The 18647-nt window shown below is 36.5% G+C and overlaps 1 long non-coding RNA gene across 1 annotated transcript in view; it reads right to left on the bottom strand.

Annotated features, from left to right (window-relative positions):
• Positions 1-2724: 2724 nt before the first annotated feature.
• LOC135295530 (uncharacterized) overlaps positions 2725-18647 on the bottom strand; it is a 29332-nt gene continuing 13409 nt past the window's right edge. Inside the window, exon 3 of the long non-coding RNA XR_010357657.1 lies at positions 2725-2889. This is a non-coding gene — a long non-coding RNA (uncharacterized LOC135295530). The remainder of the gene's footprint in view (positions 2890-18647) is intronic.

The raw sequence follows: 18647 nt of genomic DNA, 5'->3' as shown, positions 1-18647 counted from the left end.
ACGTAACTCAATAAATTGCCTAAAAAGTACTGGCAACATCCAGTTGAGGCATTCTGAAAGTCATCAACAGAAGTTGCTAATCAATATTTGGAAAACTTTTTACTCACTCTGCCTCAGATTTGTTGCACAGCATTTTTGTCCTAAAAAACCCCTCTTTTTGAAAAGCCATCTAATTATGACTTGTGCACATAGAGGGCTGAAAGCAAAATAACTTAGAATCCATGAATAACAACATGAGAACTATTTTCTCTATGGCCATGGCCAAGTGCACTGGACATTACACCTACAACCCTATGGAAAATGCTCTTGTGTGATAGGCTATGTCACAAAATGGTGGCTGTACATGTGGGTCAGACAACCAGGGAGCTGCAGCACTCAAGATGGTTTGTGCCAGAGCAAATGAGTGAATAATCATTCCTCATCTGGAAGCCTGATCACTTCAGAGAGTCAGAAAATGCCTTACTCTCCCTTCTTCATCCTCTTCCTTAATGCATGCATTTCTCTATGTCAATGTGTGTATGTGCAATTACCAAAGTTAAAAAGAATTTACAATGGTAAATAATTATGGTACAAAAATCAAAACAATAAGGACAGTCACTACTTTCAATCAGTGCTATCACTAGCGACAGTGGAAGTAGCACTGAATAGCTAGCCTCACACAATATTTATATTGCTAAAAATCTGTCATATACTGCTAGCAAACCAAACAGAGGGATGAATGTTGTTAAGATTATCATTATTATATTAATGCATGGGAGTGTGGTGTTAGGAATATAAGTAGTAATTCGTGGAGATAAATAGTGTATAAAATATATATGTGAACTGGGGAGAGAAAAAAGGAGGGGGGAGGGAAACCCTTCGTTCCCTTTAGGTTAAGAAATCCAACAGGATGACGAGATCACAAAGCCGCAGCAGATGGACATCTCAGTATTTGCATCCGAAAGGAACTCCAGCTGCACCAGGGACCAGCATTCATCAGCACCTATGCCCAAAGACACCAAGGTGCTGATGGCCCAGACAAGATGCCTATCTGTGGGGATCAGAACCACCAACACATTGAATCTGAATGCCAGATTCCGGGAACCAGAGAAATGGACCATTCCACCCCCGAACGAGGCTTTGTCCAGGGAAAGAAACCACCTTGAATATGAAGAACTCAGAAGGAAACAAAGACTTTCTGCCGCAGGCCAAATAAACTGTATAAAAACTGCTACCTTGCAAGCAGTAAATGTGGATGGGGAGGTCTAGGTACCAGTTGGTCCATTCCTCACGTTCACCCGTATCACTTCCCGGGGGGTGGTACGCTATCCGTTTCGGTGGTGGCTGTCGAGATTGGATTGTTTTTATGGTCGCGGAATAAATTTTATATTTCATATTTTTATTAAAATTGGCTAATTCGCATTTTTTATTTATAACAGTGGCAACCTGCACATCCATTTCTGGAAATCAAGAATGTTGTATAATGTTTCCTAAAGCACAAGTCTTATGGAGAGCAGTTGAGGTAACTGAGGTTGTTTAGCCTGAAGAAATGGAGGCTGAGGGGAGACATTATTGCTCTCTATGACTGCCTAAAAAAAGGCTGTAGCCGGGTGGGGGTTGATATTTTCTGCCAGGTAACAAACAATAGAATAAGAGGAATTGATCTTAAATTGTGCCAGGGCAGGTTTAATTGGACATTAGGAAAAATTTATTCATTGAAATATGGTCAAGCATATGAACAGAGAGCCCAGGGAATTGTTGGAATTATTGTCCCTGTAACTGTTCAAAAGGAGTGTAGATCTGGTGCTTAGGGACACGGCTTACTGGTGGACCTGGCAGTGCTGGGTTAACAGTTGTACTCAATAATCTTGAAGGTACTTTCCAAAGTTAATGATTCTAATATTCATTTGGTAAATACCAAACCCATTGAACATGTTCTGCTGCATATATTGATTATCTGTCAAGGCTATCTAGCTATCAGACTCCAAATTATATTTGGCTGAGCACTTGTCAATAAGTAGCCTTAAGATAAATGTGGGAATACTACTTTATGAATGGCATATTACACATGGTTAGGCAAATGCAGAAGCCTTCTCAGCACGCTGTTTCTGACTGCATTCAACTGTAGCAAGGCTGGTTTCATATCGTCTGAAAGTTTTTGTCTCTGTGGTAAATAAAATTCCCTTTTCCTTAGCACTGTTGGAATCTTCCTCTAACCTGCTGCACCATAAGACATGAGATGAGGAAGCAACTGCCTAAAACAGGCTGCCCCTCTTCATCCTCCTGCTTTCTGAATGTTTCAGTGTCTTAAGACTGTTTCCCAACCCAACATTTTCTTTGTCTACATTGAACTTCTGGCCCTTCCATATGAAAATCAATACTTATACCGGGCAAGTACAAAATAAAAACAAGATAGAATCATTCACTTTGCTTTAGTTTTTCTTCTTAGGGAACAATATAAATGTATGGGCAGGTTTCAGTAAATAAACAGTTTCAAATAAATAGTAGCTGATATGTTTATAAGCTTGTTGAACACTAGCTCTGTTTAACTGCACCTAGAAATACAAGATAAAAATGTTGCGCTGTGCATGCTAATTATGATCAATTTACATTTACATAAAAGATAGCATTATCATCTCTTCCTAAACAGTGAGGCAGATGACTTAGGAAAAAAAAAAGGAATTCTGGTGGGCAAGTGTGAACACCAGCAGTCAAGAAAAAAACAAATAAACAAACACACAAACACCAAAGGACCAAAGGGATTTTTTTTTTTTTTTAATAGCTGCCCTCGTTAGCACCTGCTAAGTGATACTGTGGAAAGCAAATGATTTGCTCATCCCTGGAGCTGAACTCTGAATAGAAGCCTCTTGTTTTAGGCATGAGGTGACAATTTTCTTATCGCTTCTGGAGCTGCAAAAGACATAAATGAAATTTTTAGTGAAAGAAAAAAGCCCCAAACTACTACACATGACTTCTCTAAAGATTAGGCTCCTGTAACCTAATGCTGACAGGTTAATGATAAAACTCATATTCTTTGGAGCATTTTATCTATCCCATTGATGTGAATTTCTGGATTTGTAAGCAAAGAGTTTAAAGTTTGTCTTTAGCAGAAAAATAGTGTATTTTTTAAATATCTCTACATATCTGTTATTCCTCTGAAAAAGAAGAACATAAATAACTGAATTGATTTCAGTCTGAGCATTAAATTTAATAGATGTTTATATTATGACAGGAAACAGGCTTTTAGTAAACCTTATTGTGTGGATTTCTCAGGCAAAAATAATATAAAGCACATTTTAATGTATTAATTATTAAGAAAAAAAATCTTATTTTTACTTTTGAAATTTCCCAACAAACATTACAGAAATTTACTCCATTTCGGATAGCACTTTGTGGAAATACTAGCCATTTGAGTGATGCTTTGAAAGCTCTAAAATTTGTTACACTGCCATGATAATAAAAAAGCTGGAAAAGGTTTTTTAGTATGATGAAACCTTCAGTGAAACACACATCTTTCTTTGCCATCTTCCCCAAACACCCATTTGCTTTTTTCCATTTTTATTTTCTTAACTTTGATTCCGCATTGAATTGTCTGACAGTGGTTTTTATTGTATACTAGCAAAAAACAAGTATGCAAATTTTGTTTCCACTTAAAAATGCCTTTTTAAAAATTAATTTATGGACTTTTAGCTTACCAAATAAAAAGTTGATTGAATAAAATAATACTAAATTAAAGCACTGACCTAAAAATAAGTGTTCTTCTATGCCCACCTGAGAAGTAGTCCAACAGACGCCACAGGAGCAGAACAGTGGACAATTCAGAAGACTGCTGTACTTTTCTTAGCTTTGTCTACATTATGTTTACAAAAACACAATAAAAACCTACAATGGAAAGAAAATTCAGTTTAATATGAGGCATGATTCTATTTTCTCTTTCCACTGGATTGATTAGATGTTCGTATTTTCTCTAGTTGTCCATCCTTCATCATTTAATGAAGACTTCTTGGTGATGTGAAAAAAAACAAGCCTGAAGATCAATTAGTGAGTTCCAAACCAAAAACCACGCCAACTTCTGAACTCTCTTGCTGTATCTGTCTGTGCTAAAAGAGAAAATGGCTTTGGTTCCTGACATGAAGTTAAAAATTTGTTTATATACAAGCTACGAATTCCATGGGTTTGGACCAATCCAACTCGCATTTAGGATTCAGTTCAAAATTAAATCATCCTGTTTTAAAAGTCTATTTGTAATTCATATATGTGAACTGGTTGTCTAAGCTCCCAGTGTGGTCACTGATGATTAGCCATTACAGGTAATTTGTAAATGAGCTTACCAGGCACTAAGTGTGCAAATCATAATTGCCTAACATTGTCCAAAGCATGCAAACGCATCAGGGAAAAGTATCTGTGATCTTGGAGATTATCTTGGAGATCTGAATCCCAAAAGAAAGCAGTTGGAGGCTGCTGGTTATTCCCCATAGCTAGATATTTACATTTTGGAATATTAATCACTTTCTCAGTCTTTCATTTAAGGTGAGCTGGAGTACTCTCAAGGTTCCACTGGTAGTACAGATAAGGAATTAAATTCATTTCCTTTATGCTAATGTTTATTGTCATTTAAGGCAGAATTCTTTGACTTAAAACTACAATTTTAGAAGGGCATTGGTTTTTACTAGGATCTGTGCTGAATCTTTTTGCTCCATGAGGAAGTCTTGGATATTTAGAGCTTGTTTTTTACTATATTTTAATACCAGCTGCATGCTTTTTACACCAAGAAACAAAGGAAAATAATCTATAAAACTACATTAGTAAAGGTATTTGAGAAAGGCTGTTAACTGCAGAATAAATCTGGAAAGGAGGCTTGGAGAATACTGGTGAAGCATTTGTTGCTGAATAGGGAAGGATAGCTATCATCTGATATCTTTGATTTTTAAGTTTTATTATAGAGGACTAGTGCAAGTGAGTGAAATGTTCCCAATAAGGGAGAGGAAAGAACTTTCTTGTATTGCTACTACAAAACTTAAAATCACAGACCTCTATAGGAAGGACCAGGGTAAGAGGGGAAATGCACTTCTAGCATCATAGAGGCCTGTACAACCATTGTTGAGGAAATGAAAAAATTAAAATACATGACTGAAAAAGACAGAAACTTGAGCTACAGAAACTGCTTGCAGGAAAAATTACAGTCTTAGAAGCTTCAAGTTACAGTCCTTGCAACACCCTGTGTACACTGAGACAGGGAAAATGTGTCTCTTGAGTTATAAAACATTAGATTTTGTATAGATCTATAAGTCTCATTAGCTGATTTGAAAAACAAAAAAAGGTACTTAAAACTCATGGACAGCCCTCTCTCTATTTATTCACTTTTCATCCTCACGAGTCTGGTGTATCCACAACACAGGAAGTAGTTAAACGATGGAGGGGTGAGACAGGCATCAGTACTATTCTGTGGGAAGAGGCCACCTGGTTCACATAATCGTATTTCTGTGGCAAAATAGCCAAAGCATATGTGCTGTGAATATGCCAGAGAAACTCCCAGACCAAAGGAATCACAGGAACACCTGTGCAGAGTAGTAAGAGGCAGATACAGCCGCCAATGGAGTGTCCAGATGAGCGAGCAGCAGGGTGGTCTAACAGGACTGCACTAAAACTGCAGTAGTTCTGTAAGGTCTCTTTCAGTGTCTGCATGGATAATTGTTTAACTCATTCCTCCCCCTATCGCAGAATAATTTTCTTTGCTATGTGAGTCTTTCATCTTTATTAACAGATAAAATCCATCTGATCTGAAGTGAGCTGTCTTTTTCTGAGGAAATAAGATTGGATTTCTGTAGTTGATGTTTAGTGTGGAGTCTACCAAGAACATACTATTTTTTGAACAATATATATAATCTGTTATCTTGAAGAGTTTGCTGTAGGTTTTTTTTGTTTTGTTTTGTTTTTTTTTTACAGAATATGAATATTTTAATTGCTCAGGAGCCTGACTTGCTTATACAGAAACAGGTAATAATTCTAACTCTGCCACTGAGTCTTAGTGGACTCTATAGCAAAAACCCTGTTGGAAGAATAATAATGACACATCTGCTGAAAAAAATGGGTAGATGTGACCAGTTTAGGGTTTGTGGGAGTCTAGGGTTCTTCTGAAGCTGGTAAAATTACCATCTGTGAAATTCACCAGGGAATTTTCAGTGATCATTACAATGAGACAAATTCAAACCTAGCTTGCTTTACTATCACATTTCTTTGAAAAATTAGATTCCGGATTTAGAATTTTTGAATAAACTTGCATGTACACCTTGAAGTCCAAGAGAAATAATATTATGTATATTGACCATTTGTGTTTTTCCCTCTTTCTCTCTGTGAGTGTCTTTGTGGGGTTTTTTGTTTGTGGGTTTTTTTTGTTTGTTTGTTTTTATTGTTGTTGTTTTTTTTTTTTTTTGTTGGGTTTGGTTTTTTTTGTTTTTTGGTTTTTTTTTTGGGGGGTGGGGGGAGATTTTTGTTGTTTTTCTTGTTGTTTTTGTCATTGTTTTTTGGGGTTTTTTATGATTTAGTTGGTTAGCATTTGGAATTTTTTTTTCCAGGATTTGTTTTAATAAATTGTTCTCTTTCACAGGCTTTTTGCAGACTCTTGAATAGACCGCTCCAAATGATGATGAACCTGGTTAATGTTAGAGCAGAGACTGATAAGCTGTACCTTACAATTGGGCTGAGAATACAAGGCATGAGAGGAAATTGAAGAGATTAATTTAAGAGAATTCTGGGGACAAAACCTGTCATTTATAGAGGGTTCCCATACCATCTCATTGCTATCCCAATGAATAATGCAGGTTAATGAAAGGCACAGACCAAAGAGCAAACGGAAATCTCATAGCAAATGCTCACAAAAGAGGTGTGACACTGGTGCCTCGAAATGAAGGGATGACAGGTTTTGAAGTCACATGAAAAAAAAACCAACACTCCCATTTTGAAAAGTTGGGTGGCTGTTGAAGCTGTGAGGCCTGGAACACACCAACACAGCAATTCTGGGATGCTTAATCCACCTATCTTTGTGTTCCCTTACTGGAGAGGTAGATAACCTGCCCTACACCCATCCCAAACCCACTGACTCAGGCACAGGGTGAACCTGCTTCAGGGTCAGACTAGATGGTTTGGTTTTGTGTCCTGCTCCAGCTAGACCATGGTAGGCCCCCATACACCATATTCACAGTATTTCCACTCCTAAGGATCCATTTCCCCTTCATGGCCTTCTGTCACCATGATATTTTATGTAAAATCCTCTGCTAGGATTTTTCCCTCCTGAGGAGCTGAGGGCCTCAGGAAAAAAAATGTAAACAATAACTATCTGCTGCTGTGGAATGCAACAGATGCATCTGTGATTGGTTCATGTTGGTTGTTTCTAATTAAGAGCCAATCACAGTTGCATCTGCATCGGACTCTGAGAGTCACAAGATCTTATTATGCATTTTCTATTCTTGTTCTTTCAAACCTTCTAATAATATTTTTCTCTCTAGTCTTTTAGTATAGTTTTAATGTAGCATTTTAATATAATATATATCATGGTATAATAAACCAGACTTCTAAAAATGGAATCAAGCCTCGCGTCTCCACGCATAAAGAGTTCCTAACAGCCTTCCTTTCCAACATTCTTCTATCTATCTTCCATCTCCTGTTTTCCCTCAGGTAAACACCTGAACCCATATTTTTTTTCTCAGTTAGTACAAGTTGTGATAACAAATACATTATTTCTCATCCCATTTGCTCAGCTAACTTGGCATTATATGGTATCACTGATGGTTACCTGAGAGCTGTTTGCCTTACAGCACTGTACTCCCACAAACGTTCCCAATACTCCTCTCCAATTATCTGCGAAGTTTGTCATTTTTTCACATCCTCCCACTTAACCACCTGTGAGACTCAGGCACCTGTCACAACTCTAACTTTTGCTTGCTTCCTACACAGGCACTTGTTATGTTCAGCATAACAAGTGTCCTTCTGGTGTCCTGTCCAGCAGATTTTCACTTCTTGTTCCACCACTTACTCCAAGCCGGGTGCTCCTCATCATCCTGAGAGTTCACTTACAGTCTTGACAACACGTTTACAGTGACTGATGTGAGCTGTCCTGGTCCAGTCACCTGAAGAAGGCACGTAATTATGATAAGCTGGGATGGTGTCTTGCTGAAATCCGCAGAACCTTTCTTCCACTTCAGCCCCCAGGTTAAGCACATATCCTTTCCAAGGGATTGGTGGTGGGAAAGCCATGTCATCACCTCCTTAGTTTAAGGAAGCATTTGTAAGACAACTTTTAATATCAATGATTTTCTTAGTACTTGACTTTGCAGATGATTGGTTGTGAAGGGTTTGTAACCTTCATCTCTCTTGAAGGCTAGATTCCCACATCTTCCACTCATCTGCCTGTGACTGAGGCTCTGAATTTCTGCTGTTCCCTGAAGTCACACACATCTTAAAGACAGAAAGGCCACAAACAATATCTTCCACATATTTATGATGAGACTTTGTATCACTGAAATCCATATTCTCAGGCTGCATCGTGAACAAAAGAGAAGGTGAGTAAAATACTTTATAAGTTTAATTCTATCCCTACTTTACAGCAATAAGTAAAAAAGCAAAAAGTATGTATTTATGACTGATATCAGTGCAATTTCCAAAAGAGGACAGGTTTTTCTGAATTTAAGAATCTCCAGACACTGCCCACTCATTGCTTCTGCTTGCACAGGCCTCCTGTGAAATACAAGTAAACAACATATCCCTCAGACCAATATTCTCAGGTGAATAACTTGCATGCTCTTGAAATAAACTTTTCCTTAATACTATAGAAAACTGAGATAGCTGACTGAACTATATGGACTCATTAGAATTAGACATGGGGTATATAGTGATAAAATATAAAATGAGGTGACAAAAGCTATATTTAGTGGTGAAAGACATCCCCCTGTAGTATGGTCTTGTACTGGAGCAGTGCTGGTGAGAGCCTGTGGGGCAGGTCAATGACATGGACATTCATAATGCTTTAGCTTTACTAACTCAGCTGTCTGATATATCGGCATAGTTTTTTCTCTTTTTTTTCTCAACAGTTTAGTTTGTTTTTAAGGAATGGTGGCTAAATGAACATTGCCGTGGAATAATGGTGGCTAAATAAACATTGCTGGAGCACTTATTCTGTCTTGTTTCTTTCTAGCTTATTTTAGTGCACTCTTCTGTGCTTTAGAGAAATATTCCAGCATCTCTTGTACCCTTGATGGATAAAATGTAAGCACTCAGTAAAGAGATCTCTGAATCTCCAGAGCATTCAAACATCTGGCACCAGGATGACTCATTCAAGGAGTGCTGCATCCCTAAATCAAATCACACAATCTGTCATTTTTTGGCATTAAGCAATTAGAGAGTGTTCAAAGGAGGGCCATGAGGATACTGAAGGGTCTGGAGGGAGGGAAAGCTGTATGAGGAGTGACTGAGATCACTTGGTGTGTTAAGCCTGGAGAAAAGCAGACTGAGGAGAGACCTCATTGTGCTCTTCAACATACTCAGGAGGTGAAGCAGAAGGGCAGGTACAGATCTTTTCACTCAGATCAGTGACAGGATTCAAAGAAAGAGCATGAAGCCGAGTCAGGGGAGGTTTAGATTGGATATTAGGAAAAGGTTCTTCACCCAGATGGTGGCTGGGCACTGGAACAGGCTCCCCAGGGAAGTGGCCACAGCACCAAGCCTGACAGAGCTCAAGAAGCATTTGGACAATGCTCTGAGGCACATGGTGTGACTCCTGGGGTGTCCTATGCAGGGCCAGGAACTGACTTCATGATCCTGATGGGTGCCTTCCAATGCAGCATATTCTATGATTGCATGATTCAATTAAAACCACTCGTGATAGTTGTGTCAGGAAAACACCAGTTATGCCAAAATTGCCTAACCCACAGATTTTCACAAAAAATAAAGTCATCTACCTGTCTCATCTGCCTTACAGTGAACTCCAAAAAGAACATGAGACATTAAAATTCCCCTTCATCACTGACAGAGAACTCCACACCCAACCTTTCTGGAAGGCTCACTGGCCCTATGGCTTGACATAATCCTACATTTTCTTCTTCCCAGCTTATTGTTATGTATTAACACAGAGTTCCTTGAGAGCAGTCAGACAAATTTACTGTTTAAAACTCTGTATCCTTCTTAGCCTATAAATACATCAGAAGAAGTAGCATAACAGAAATAAATAAATTGCTCCCTGTGCTCACTGAAGATAGGGCAAAAAAAGCAATAGGCTTATAATGCCGCAAAAGATACTTAGGACTCTGACAAGCTTGTGGCAGAAGATTAAAATCAGATATCTAGTTTTCATTTAGCTTAATATACAGGACTGAATGCTGTGATAAGTCAGCAGGTGATGACTTGTGGTATCAGGCATCCTTGCATTAATGGACAGTGGAAAAGACAAACACTTCAGTGTTTTAACAGCTTCATCTGCCTGATTTTGTCTGCCAAGAAAAATCTACAACAGCCCTTAGTTTAAACTTTAAAGTAAGACTTAACATTAAGCACAGCCAAACTTTGAAATAATTTCTGAAAGATATTTACAGAAAATATGTATTTAACCTCTGTAAGAAACAGCTTAGCCACTTAAAAAACTGATCCTTCATGTGATACTGGCAGAGGAAGACAGGGTTTTACTCAGTGAACTCATAGAAAGCCTTTTCTACTTCTCACAGTGATTTTATGAGCAAGTAATGTAATTCTGACAAATTATCATTTATCATCTGAGCCACCAAAGATCTGTAGCCCTTTTTGCACTTTAACTTTATTTTGAGACATTCAGATTTGGGGCACACTGAAAACTGAAATGAAGCACACAAAATTATTGGATGATATTAAAAAATCTCTGGTTTTTGATGTTTCATTGAAGTACTCCAACATGTTCATGCTGATTTTTTTTCTAGAAATGGTGTTAGAGATCATCGCTTTCTTAAGTCAAGGTATTTTTTAAATTTTGAAACATTTAAAGAATTAAATTGGCATTAAATTCTTATTGGCATTTTTTGACACCTTTGTGAGAAAACAGCATTTTGTTTTGAATTTTACAAAGTTGTGAGAAATCAATGTTAAGAAGTAAAACAAATTATGCAAAAGTAATTGAAATTTTTCTTCATATTTAAAATTTGAAGAGTTTTTTCTTTATTCCAATTCCATATGTAGTTATTTTCTTATCAGCTTGGAAGGGTAAAATTACTCCAAATTTTGTTCCAGGTTAATTTGTGAAAAACTACACCTTCCATTTTTTTATTCTCCTTCCAAGAGTCTTTATATTAAAATGTGAAAATACTAACTCAAAAGTTTTTACCAAAATAATTGTAAGAAAGGATAAGTTTATATTTTTATTGAACTTCAAAAAAAACAAGATGTTGTTTCTAGCGCATCTAACCTTTTGTAATAAAATTTTCAAGATCCAGAACTTTGAAGTAAAAGCATTCAAAATTAATTTTAAGTGAAGCTTTTCTTAGGACTGTATTTTCTTTCCTGTATAAATAATTATATGAATTTTCCATTAAAATTTTTGAATTAGAGAGAAAAACAAAAGGCAGAAAAAATGGTCTGATTTTTTTTTCTGCCTAGAATTAATATATACATATATCTTATTAATAAAATAATGATATTTTATTCAGTGCTATTTGAAGGGCCATGTAAATAATGCCATTATTTCAGTGGTTTCAAACAGCTAATCTAGAAGTAAAACAATTGGTGACCAGTGAGACATCATAAGAAGTGAAGAATGAACTCTCAAATCAAACAATCAATAACTACAGGGGTGAAAATTGCCACTTCAGACTGTTATTTTAGTACTGTTGTGCATGTAATACATTTTCCATAAACTGAGGTTGATTCACTATGCAGCATATGAAGAATCATGTCATATTTGTAAATGGCTTTGCTCTTACCAGTTTAACTATCTATCTATCTAATGATATAATTATCTTCATAATGACCTCATATCTAGCAGTACTTTTAAAAAGAAATATATTGCTGGTTGTTGGCTTTTTTGGTTTTTCATTTGGGCTTTTTGTTTGAGGTTTGTCACACTTTTGTATGTGTGTGTGTGTGTGTGTGTGTGTATATACACACTGTACATATGTATATACATGCATACATACTGTGCATAGTCTATTTAGCTTTGTTTGTAGTCTTGTTTTGGAAAGTGCCAAGTTTTATTTTCATAGCTGTTAAATGAATACCATAGGCAGAAGATAAAGGGCTTGCCAAGCTGATACTTCAAATCAGTGTATTTATTGCCAATACTATTAATGCAAATAGTGGAGTACAAGCTAAAAGCAAAACAATAAAAGCATCTCCACAGACATACCCAAATTCTTTAAAAATATCACATAATTAATAATTCTCTAAATGTACAATTTGGTTTGTGACTTATGTAAAGTATCTCTTCCAGACATTTCAGTTTATTACTTCAGCCCGAATTTCTCTGATGAAATTTGTGGTTGTATATTTCTATGGTAACCCTGGGAGAGGGAAGGGAAGGGTGCCAGGGAAAAGAAAGCAAGGATGCTACAAGAAGGAAAACAACATGAAACTGAGAAAAACAGCCAAAGGAAAAAAAAAAGATGAAATGTAACAGCTTTTAGAGGAAACTAGACCTACACAAAAAACCCCCAAAAAACAACCCTAAAAATCCAACCCAGAAAACAAAAAATAAAAACCAAAAAAAACCCCAAAAACAACAACAACAACAACAACAAAAAAAAACCCAAACAAAACAAAACCAAAAAACCCCACCAAAACAAAAAAACATTTCATTGCCAAGTATGAAATATATATATATATATATATATAAGCTCTGAATGCCCTTATTCCGTATAAAACGTGTTTTTTATTATCAATGCACAGTTAATCTGGAGACAGTGGAAGAAGAGAGGTAGTGAAAGATTCTGGGCATAACAGGTAATTTTAAGTAACCTAGAGTCAATATATCTGCTCCCTGTGTGTTGTGCAGTCAATTCAATGTTTTATCTGAATTTATATATCAGATTAAATGCACCTAGATTTTGAGTATTGTCCTCTATAGCTAAGGGAGACACAATGAGCTCCAAAAGGTGGTTTCATCCCATCAGATGTGTCCATTTCTCAACACTGATTATTAGAGGTGACTTATTCTTAATTCAGGTAGGTGAGTCAGGCATTAAAATATTGCCACTTTTTTGGGGTTTTTTTTTTTTGGTGCTAGTGAGAAAATAGTAATCTTGTGTCACTATCTCAATGAATCAATTTGTGAACTTGCTAGTAACATCTATCTACCACTTTTAAATAATTTAAGCATCCAAAATTTTTAAATACATGTTGATGTAATTTAGGGTGGGGAAAGTAAAGAAAAGAGAAAAAAAATCTTTGGACCAACCTACAGAAATTTTGGTTTAGAGCAAGCTGTCCATTTTGAGCCCCTAAATACTTAGGATAAATGTAGATTATCAGCATGGTACCAGATATTTAAAACTCACTAACTACTTAGATAGGAATGAGTATCTTCACAAGAGCATGTACTCTGTTTTCAATTCCCTTGCTACGCAGTTAATGTCAGATAGGGGATGAGTTTGACCCACTGTGACTCATGGAGTTAAATGGAGTTAAACAAAATTGTGTACTTTCTTATACATGCCATCACTGCTCATCACCTCCATGCTATTTTACTCCTAGATGTTCATGAGGAGTGAGGATAAGTGAAGGCAAGTACTTGTCAATATCTTAAAAGAGAGAGTAAACCTTTTTTTTTTCATTTTAAATAAATTATTTTGTATATGATCTATTCTGGTTAATTTTACCCTTTTCTTCCCATGACTATTATAGCTATTTTTTTGCTAGATGTAGGAGATCATGAGGGGATGTCACATGTGGCTCCCAGGGAGTGTTAAATAGAAACACTCCCAAACAAGAAGAATTCTAACATTAATGTCACTGTAATAAGTATCAGACAACGCTTTCTGGTCCTCTGCCTTTCAGATTTTTCTCAATGAATGATTTAAATGAAGCTGCTTTTGCAATGCTAATTAAGTTGACTAGTGAAGTTTTGCTTTTCAGAAAGAGTGAACTTTGTATTTTGAAAACAGTGAAGACTCTGGCAGAGTCCATCTTCTTCCTCATACTGAAGTCATTGCTTATGTGAATAAATGCTCTGTTAAAATGTGTGAGGAGATGGAACCAGGTCTTAAGTTACTGTCATTCATCAGCACCAGTGCCTGACTACTTGTCTTTTTACTATCTTGTGTATAAAATCTCAATAACATACAAGGTAGGGTGGAAAAGAGGAAGAGTGCATTAAATAGTTCTCTGTATTACCTATTTAATGACGAAGAAAACAGTGGAAAATAGAGGGAAATGAGTTCCAAAATTATTAAGAACAGATAATAAATATATATATAAATAAATAAATAGAATCCTGAAAGTATACATCCTTTAAATGCTCATCTTAATTATCTTTTGCTTCTTTGTCACACACAAACAGACAGATTCATCTTTTTTGCTTGAATGACTTATTTTGTACTTCTATGGAAAAAAACCAAACAAGGCTTTCAAGACAAAAATAAAGTTTGCATGTCTCCTTTAAACAGATTTAAAACATGTCTATTCTGTATTAATAGAATTTGCATCACCCACTAACCCACAAAATCAGTATGAATCATTGTGAACAAAAACATTAAAGTGTGTTAAGAACACAGTGTCACTAGATTAAGAGAATGTGCAAAACCATAGATACCATCCTTTCTAATCAAATCCTTAAGTAAAAAAGTAGTGTAGCTGCTTCTTTTCATAAGCTTCTACAAGACAAAAACATATACAGAAAAGCTGGTTGCTTATCTATTATCAGCTGGAAAGGAACAGAAAAGCCAAAACCAAAAGCAGACATAATGAAATCTTCAGGTATCAAATTTATGAAGTAAATCTTGTTTTATTAAAAAAGTGCATCATAATGATGTCAAGAATACAGCCTGATTGCCGGTCACATCCCCACCTCTATGGAGGTGAAGTGCCATGTGCTTCCATGTCCTTTTGCTCCCTTTCACATTTACACTTGACCTGCTGCAACCCATGAGTTTCACAGTAATCGACACTGCCTGCAAGAGGTAAGCAGGAGCATGAGCTGGAGTTTCCCAGCTGATGATCTCTCAGCCACTAATGGTTTGATAGGTCAGGAAACTGGACTTTTATATGATTCAACCCGAGCCTCAAAGGGAGCTCACTGGATGATACATTCCTCCTGCTGCTGCCCCATGTCAGCAGCTCTGCACTTCATTTCTGGTGCTTGATGCATCACACATGACAGATGACAGCATTAGTGTCTACAACTCATCAAGAGAATGAAGTGTAGGATGCATTGATAGAGATGGCAGCAGCTTAGGAGTATGTAGGTTTTTAATTCTCTATGACTTTGTGGCTTACTAAGATACTGATATGAAGGTTCAGAAAGGAATCTCTGTATGCAGTTCAAAACCACTTAAACTTTAAAATGGGTATTGTTTTTCTTTGTTGTGTTTGTTTGTTTGGATTTTGAGGGGCTTTTTTGGTTGGTTGGTTTTGACACAGTTATGTGTCCATCATAAGAGATGAAAAACAAAGTCTGTGAAGATCAGAATCAGCTCTTTATTTAAAATTAAAACGTTGTTTCATATTCACTTTGTAGATTTTCTTTTCATACAAATATTCTGAGTCATATCATATGCAACACTTTTTCTGTTTTCTGTTGCAAAGAATTGCACAAAATGCAAAGCACTAAGCCCTGTTTCTTTCTAAAAGGCATATTTTTAATTTACAATACCTATAAAGATGAAAAGCCTAGTAACAAAGTCTATGTAGATTTTGTATCTACTCAGCCATTTTTGTCATAAACACTTTCATATGAGTTACCAGAACAGCTTTTAATTAAAGTTCAGTGACAAACCCACCACACATACTCCTCTTATACATTTCTGCACACTGTATACTTATCCTTTTTGAAGTATACCCAATTTAAATGCTATGCTCCTGTCCCTCTAAAACAATTAGCTAGTTTTAGATGCTTTCAGGTTTCAGAACTTCTTGTTTTCATTGATCAAAAACTTACATTTCTGGAGTGAAACACAAGCAGTGTTCATTAAAGCATAAGCTACGCTCCATCCTGCACCATTCTACACATTACTCACCAGGGCACAACAGTGCAGAGAAAATATAAGGCAGAAAGTGAAGGATGCATTTCTGTTGATAACATTTTGATGGAATACCAGCACTCAAAATAAAATACATACTCAGCTCAACAGTGACTCATACATTTGAAAGTGAATGGGAAATTTGTGTAGGCAGAAAGTAATGATCAATGTGAGAATTTTACAGGAGGAAGGAACTTTACTCTTAAGCCCCGTTTAAAGTCTGAAAAGGCTTTGAAAAGTTGTGTGAATTGTGAAGTAAATTATATTCTCCCTGTTTTTTATTAATAGACAGGAAAGGTAGTTAGAATCCTGTTGCTTTTTTCCAGTTGCAGAAATTCACAATTTCACCAAGTAGCAAGATAGACAATCCTAGCAGGAGAAATAGAAAATAAAAGGTTTATTCCTAGGCTATGGTCAGTTCATGCAATGCTGATAGTCTGTGAAGCCACACAAACAGATCACAGAGCACTCAGAATTCCATGATTAAAGAGGAAGTTGCAGGCAGTCCATCTGTGTACTGACTGTGATCACAAACAACAGCCTATATCCAGCAGTATTCAGGCCAGAGCATATCAGAAGCCACTACACTGTTCTTTCACTTGGGTGTTGATTTCCCACTTAAGTTCACAGCATGCACTCCTCTTTCCCTCAAAACACAGAAGAGCGATCTGTTCTTCACCACCTTCTTAAGCATAAATTCTTGTTATGTTTCTGTACTACACCTGTATGCTGCATGAAATTTTGGCAAGGCTGGGTGGGGCTTTTAAGCAACCTGGCCTAGGGAAAGGTGTCCCTGCCCATCGTGGAATGGTTGGAACTGGATGATCCCCAATGTCCCTTCCAGCCCAACCCATTCTATGATTAAAAAAACCCCAACCTCATGCAAACCCAAAACCAAGCAAACAAGAAACAAAAAACAACCAAACCAAAAACCCACAAAACAATGGAATTTCATAACACTAAGGAGTCTGGATTTAGGATTCATATTCAATCTTTGATAAGAAAATGGACATCTTTTGAAAACAGAATATGTGGAAGTACTCTCCAAATGCAAATGACTATTCAAGCAAAAAACTATTGATGCTTGATTCTACTTTTAGATGTCACCTTTTCTGATTTCAATGCACTGAACCATTTTCTAGCCTAATGATAAATTAAGAGAAAAGGAATTTAAAAATTACTATTTATATGCACTTAGAGAAGTGGAATCCTTAACATTTTTTCCCCATCAGATAAAATCTACTGTAAAGAATAAAATTTCCATGTTTATTTTTCTCTTTCACAGTTTTTCACTTGCATGCAAAAATTCAGAGGTTAGAGAAGGAACATGGGGAAGATTTATCCAATGCAGCTGGGTTTAGATACTGCCAAATATGAAAGTGTTGTAACATAAAATTAGAGGACCCCTGGAAAAATAATGTTTGAATTGGGAAAAGAGACAGTGAGACTGCTTCTCTCCTCCTTCTTTTATCCTGCCATGAAAAGACAAATAAGAAGGTAAAATAAGTGTTTCCAGAACAAATGTCTTCCATAATGTTTCCTGCTCATTTTAGTGGATAATTGTAGCCAGAGAATTGTAACTGGAGGTAGAATATCCACAAAGACAGATCAACCTAGCAAGGAAAGGATAGGAGAGTTTCTTTGGTTCTTTATGTCTCATTTTGCAAAACATTAAAAGTACAAAAGAGAATTTTATCATGAATACAATGGTTCAAGTCCCTGCAATAGTAAAAAAAAATGTTCGTTTTAAAAATCAGCATTTTCTTTGAAACAGAACATCTAAGACAAGACAAAAGCCTCTAATGGAGTCTGCTAATGTAACTCCTAGGAATCAACCTCCCACTCAGAGCACGGACAGCCTCCAATCTAGATTTTGTTTCAAATTCAGATCACAGTGAAGCACAGAATATCTCTGACCTGTGTTCACAATTTTTTGCAGTCTTTGATTACTGACATTGTCATTTTTTTCCCTAAAATCTATTAATAATTTGCCTTGTTGTAGCTCACATACAGAGCTGTAATATTTTTATGGTGTACCTCTGAGAAGAATCTGGCTCTATCTTTTCTGCACTTTGCTCCTGAATGTTTGAAATCAGCTTCCTTTCATTTTCTCTTTTCCATAATGACAAAACCAAGTCCTTTAGACTTTCCTTCCTTTTCCTTGAATATCTTGTGTTCCAGACCCTTAAACAGCTTGGTGGCCCTTCACTGACTAATTCCTTTATTCTAATATTTCTGGACTACCGGGAGACCAAAATGGGAATAATATTTTGGATGCTGCATTCTTAGCACTTAGCAAGTGAAGAAGAATAACTCTGGCCTATGGGCCACACTCTTTCTTATAGAGCTTATATTCTTCATGTGTGCCAGGACACACTCCTGAATAAGGTTTCACTTGGCCACTGGGACATCTCAAACTCTTTTTGTTAAACAGGTTGCTAGCCCAGCATTTGCAGGGTGTTGCATTCAGATTTGTTAAACTTT

This window comes from Passer domesticus, chromosome 2 (assembly GCF_036417665.1).
Source record: "Passer domesticus isolate bPasDom1 chromosome 2, bPasDom1.hap1, whole genome shotgun sequence".
Classification (NCBI taxonomy): domain Eukaryota; kingdom Metazoa; phylum Chordata; class Aves; order Passeriformes; family Passeridae; genus Passer; species Passer domesticus.
Note: the sequence above shows the minus strand (reverse complement) of the source record. Positions and strands in the feature narration are given on the sequence as shown.